We start from the raw sequence: 6,054 nt of genomic DNA on the forward strand, positions 1-6,054 counted from the left end.
CTGCCAAATAGTTTGCCAAATAGTTCCCCAGTTGACAGTCCCACCACCCATGTTTGAGAACTTCCATTGCCCCACATCTTTGCCGACTTTTCACTCACTGTGGACGTCAACAGCCACTGTTTCAAGTAGGGTGTTGGAGAGGCTAGTCTGGAGTAGGGCAGAGTTCCACTCCAGAGAGATGCTGTGGAGAGTCTACAGTGTATATTTAAAGTTGTGGGACTGGATGCCATGGCTAAAGTGGGGGGTGGTAGTAGATAAAGAAAAGTTCTGAGGACTGGCCCTTGGTAACTCCAGCTTCTAAGGGCTGGGGCAGAGGTCACTGATAAAGTACTTGCCTAGCAAGTGTGAGGCCCTGGGTTCCAATGCCACCACCACACACATACCCAACTTTTAGAAATCAGGAAGATGAGGATCCACATGGGAAGCAAGCAGCAGGTGTTTCGGGAGGATGAGCAGCAGAGTATAGAATCCTGGAAGCCAGAGAAAGCCGTGTTTCAGGATGAGAGGCTGACCATCATGGCAGACACTGCTGAGGCTGAATGAGAGGCAGACAGTCGGCCTCAGATTTGGCAAAGGGGACAAGGGTGATCTTAAAAGCAGTTTTGGAAAAGTATATCTAAACCCTGGAGGGGTAAATATGAGAAAGAAAGCAAATGGAGAAAGCAAATTTGAACACTGGGTTTTGCTGTAAAAGGAGGAGGACATGGGTAGTTGCCAGTGGGTATCATGGATTGGGGACTTCGTAACATGAGGTACTACAGTTGGAAAGCTGTTGGGATTGGACCAGAAAGGGAAAAATGGTGATCCAGAAAACAGATGAGTAGCATGGAGTCCTTGAGGAAGCAGGATGAGATGAGCCTTGGGTGCAGTGGCAGGGCTGGCTTAGAAGACAAGCACAGTGTGGTGGTTAGGATAGGAGGGGACATGCATCCTCGCGCTTGGTCGAGGGGCTGGGGGAACATCTGGCATTCCCTTCTGTTTTGATTTTTCGTAGAAATTAGGTAACAAATTAAGGATAAGAAGAGGTTAAAGAGGTGTTAGAGAGGTTTGAGGAGAGGCGATGAGGTCAACTCCTACAGTGTGGAAGAGCAAACTGTTCTTAGAGATGTAGGGTTGGAGGCAGCACCAGCAGTGCCCATGGGGCACTAGTTCATGAGTTAGAGGGAGACAAACTGTCATTAAGTGTCCTTCAGCAACGGTTAGCTGCGTGGGAGCAGGGGTAGAACCAGCTGAAACCGAGAAAGCCAGAAGTTTTCTAGGAGAAGAGACCAAGAGCAGGGGTGCTTACGTAAGGGGATTGCTGTGAGGGCTGTAGAATTCAAGCTGGGAGGAAAGAATAAGGGTTGGAGGAGGGTGGTGGGAGGTGAGGGATTAGCGAGGAAAAAAAAATTCATGGTTCTTACAATTTTAGGTTTTGTGGGGACTGAAGAAATGGAGCAGATGTTGTAATCTCCCAAAGAGTGAGGGAGTGCCTTCTGCCAGAAGGGTGGGTGGTCCGGTTGACAGCTGGGGTCTCCATGCAGCTAGGGGCTCTGGGTGACAGAATCATGGCCTGAAAGTGCAGCAAAGAACTAGAAGGCACCTTCCTCTGCTCCAGGCCTGGGTAAGTTAGGTGTGGATGTTGAAGCAAAGAAGAGGGGCCAGAATCTTCTGGAGAGTTGTTTTTGAATCTGTGAATCTTGTGAATTTCATCATTACACTGAGTGTCAACCAGAAGGTTACTTGGACAATTTGGGAACATTTTGAATGAAGGGTGGTGTGAAGAGCCTGGTTTCTCAAATCTCACAGTGAAAAAAAGAACAAAGAAGAAGAAAGGCAATAGAAGAGGGCCCTTGGATCCCCAGCACCACGAAACAAGTTGATTTCGTGGTCTTTGTTCATCAGTGTGATTTTGCTTAATGTGAGTCTGTCCCTTCTTCAACTCCCACTGCTGATCACACCTGGTTTTAAGAACTCGGCACTAGGCTCTGGACGATGACTACAGCAACAGTTATTCATTGAATAGCCACATTGCAGTCCACTTTTGAGGCATGATCTCGTTTTCTTACAACCACCCCAGGAGGCTTGTGTTGCCATACCCATTTTCATAAGTGATGGAGACAGCTTTCAATTTCTGGTCTTGCTTCAAAGTCTGTACTTTTCCACTCATCACAATGCCTACCACAGGCAGTGCTGTCCTGGGTACTGGGTTTTGGGTAGTGACAAGGACGTAGCCACGCCCTTGCTTCAACCTCCATCACAGTTTGGAACTTCTCTTTCATATACCCAGTATTTAATCTCTATGGCACTTCCCTTTTGGGCCTAAGCCATCACACAGATGCAAAAATACTTAATAAAACATTAGCAAATCATGTCCAACAACATATCAAGATTACACACCATGACCCAGATGGTTTTATTCCACAGGTACAAGGATGGTTTAAAATATGCAGATCAATAAATATAATTCATCACCTAAAGAGGATTAAGGCCAAAAAAAAATCACCAAATCATCTCAACAGATGCAGAGAAGATCTTTGACAAAATTTAGCACCCATTCATGATAAAGACACTGAAGAAACTAGAGATATAAGGAACCTACCTCAATATCATAAAGGCTATATATGAAAAATCCAAAGCCAACCTCATAGTAAGTGGGGAAATACTGAATGCATTTTCTAAAATATGGGCCAAGACAAGATGTCCACTCTCACCACTCCTATTAAATATAGTGCTAGAGGGCTGGGGTTGTGGCTTAGTGGTAGAGCACTTGCCTAGCAAATGTGAGGCACTGGGTTCGGTCCTCAGCACGACATAAAAAAATAACAAAATAAAGGTATTGTGTTCATTTATAACTAAATATTTTTTTTAAATATAGTGCTAGGAAATCTAGCCAGAGTAATTAGGAAAGAGAAGGAAACAAAAGGGATGAAAACAAAAAAAGGAAAAAGTCATATTTTCACTGTTTGCACATGATTTGATCCTATACCAAGAAGATTTAAAGAACTGTACCTAAAGACTGTTAGAGCTAATGAATACATTCAGCAAAGTAGCAGGTTACAAAATCAACATGCCTTTCATATATCCCAGCAGTGATTCTGCTGAGAAAGAAATCGGGGAAACAATTGCTTTCACAATAGCCCCAAGAGAATGAAATAACAAGGCATAAAGCTAACCAAGGAGGTGAAAGACCTCTACAATGAAAACTATAGAACATTGAAGAAAGAAATTGAAGAACTCAGAAGATGGAAGGAAAGACCTCTCATGTTCTCGGATAGGCAGAATTCATATTGCTAAAATGACCACACTACCGAAAGGAATATACAGATTTGATGTGGCACCCATCAAAATATCAATGACGTTCTTCACAGTACTAGAAAAATCAGTCCTAAAATTCATATGGAAGAATAAAAGGTCCAAATAGTCAAAACAATTATAACCCAAAATAATGAATAAATAATGCTAGAAGCATCACAATTTCTTGACTTCAAAAATCTACTACAAAGCTATAGTAACAAAAACTGCATGATACTAGCATAAAAATAAGCACCTAGATCAATGATACAGATTAGAAGACAGAGAAAAACCTGTGCATCTACAGTCATCTGATCCTTGATAAAGGTGCCAAAAACATACAATGGAGAAAAGATAGTCTTTTAAACAAATGGCACAAGGGAAACTGGTTATTCATATGCAGAAGAGAAAAACTAGATCTTTATCTCTCACCCTGCACAAAAGTCAACTCAAAATGGATCAAAGATGTAGGAATTAGATCAGAAACTATGCAACTTCTAGAAGAAATGTAGGGTTAATCCTACAACATATAGGCACAGGCAATGGCCTTCTGAATAGGATACCTAAGGCTCAGGAAATAAGGCCAAGTGTTAATAAATGGGATGCTATGGAATTGAAAAAGCATCTGTACAACAAAGGAAACAATTATCAACGAGAAAAGAGAAGCTACAGAATGGTAGAAAATCTTTGCTAGCTATTTTTCTGACAGAGAATTAATTGCCGCAGTCTTGGCTGGGCACAGAATCACGAGCCACCACACAGCTTTGTAGATTCAAACAGCAATTCTTTATTCCCGAACTCACACCGCCTCCACACACGTTCTGGGGCAATCCCAGTTCTGCTGCCACCCAATTCACCTACTCCACGAGGCTTATTTTCCAAAATGCTCTCTGAATCTCACGAGAGTTCAACAGGAGCTTAGGCAGCAGGAACGCCCTAATTCCAGCAGCAATAATCCTCAACATCGAACTTCCCTAAAATCCAAGGTCTTAAACTGGGAACGCCTTGTCTTAAACCGGGAACGCCCTAAACCCAAGGATTGGGATACTTCCTCAAACTGCAGGATACACCCTAATCCTGGATCCACCCTCGTCCTTGGGCAGGGTCACCTAACATGCAATGTCAACAGCGAAATTAACATGGGGTACGCTGGCAAGGAAATTTCCTACTTGGTAATGGCCCTCAGCATCTCCCCCCTTCTGATTAATTAAACAACAAGCAATGTGGCTTAAGGACCGTGCCTGGTAGGTTGTCCAATTCAACATATGGTTCTTACCCGTCATGGGAAAACTGACCTTTAGGCGTCAGCCTCCTGTCTTAGGTTGAATCCACTGCAATCAGATCAACCCGTCACTGACTACCGGTCCAGCATTCAGCCAAGCTTGTGGAAAGGCCTATGCACCAGTGGGGGGGTGAGGTTTCTTGCCTCACCTCTGTTGGCCCCCAAATATCCTTGGTGCCAGTGGGGGGGTGAGGTTCTTGCCTCACCTCTGTTGGCCCCCAAATTTTAGACCATCACTAGTAGAAGGGAGGAGGATACAGAAATGCCACGACACCAAGCCAATTGACGGCTCCTTTGGAAAAATTGCGTCACTGGTGACACCATCAGCAAAGATATGCCAGCATTACCACAATTAACATGGGGTGCGCTGGCAAGGAAATTGCATCACTGGTGACACCATCAGCAAAGATATGTCAGCAGTACCACAATTCGCTGCATCAGATGATATTTCACAATGCATGCAACTGATATATAGTCCAGGCAAGTTCTGCAGGCAGTTCAAATCGGAGGAGTCTATCAATATGTCCATTTCCTCCCAAAGTAAATCGAGTCCTTGATTGAGCATTACTTGTTGAGTTAATTTCATTGATGCATCAGTTTATGCAGTTTACTGTGATGGCTATCATAGAAGCTGTAGTTTGGTTTTATCTTAGTCTTCACCGGCACTTGGATGGAGATGGGAATTCTGGCAATGATGCTAAAGAGACATTATCCTGAACAGAATTATTAAATATAATGAAAAGGAAAGGTGAAAGTAAACTAACAGATCTGTTAACCTCCTAAAAAACAATCCTTAACAGCTGTTTACCTAATTTAAATTAGTAAGCAAACAGATCTGTTAACCACCTTTAAAAACAATCATTAACAGCTGTTTACCTAATTAAAATTAAAGCATTTAAATCACGTGAATAAAAAAAAATTCGGATCCATTTTTTCATGAGCGCTCCTCAAATATGAAATATGGACATACACACATACAGACATACAACACAAAACAGAAATGTGCACACATAACATACAACACATAAGACAATAAAGGCCTTGTAGTTTTACCTAGGTGAAATCTCCATTGCAATGTTTAAAAACTCCACAGTCAAAAAATAAAACACAGTCAAAAAATAAAACTGATCAGAAAAACATTAACCTAGGTTTGTATGAGCTCAAAAATAAAATAGAACTTTACGATGTGGGAAAAATGCAATAATAAAATAGATATTGAAAAAAGCACCATGGTTAATCACTGTCGCAGATGTAAGAATAGCCAAACTGGAGCTCTGGATATCAGCTGTTATGGATTTGAGTCAAATCATCTTCTTTTTCTGTAGAAATTGCTTTAGTTAATCTCTCTGGAATCCAAATCGGCTGCTGTTCTCCCTGCGGAAAAACACAGACGGAACCCCGATTCCAGACAATAACTGGATCAGGACCTTTCCATTGTCCTGTTAGAACATCTTTCCAAAGTACCTTAGGCTTATGTACATTTTTCGGATACATATGTC

The sequence above is a fragment of the Spermophilus citellus genome (assembly GCF_964194105.1).
Source record: "Spermophilus citellus genome assembly, chromosome: 5".
Lineage (NCBI taxonomy): Eukaryota > Metazoa > Chordata > Mammalia > Rodentia > Sciuridae > Spermophilus > Spermophilus citellus.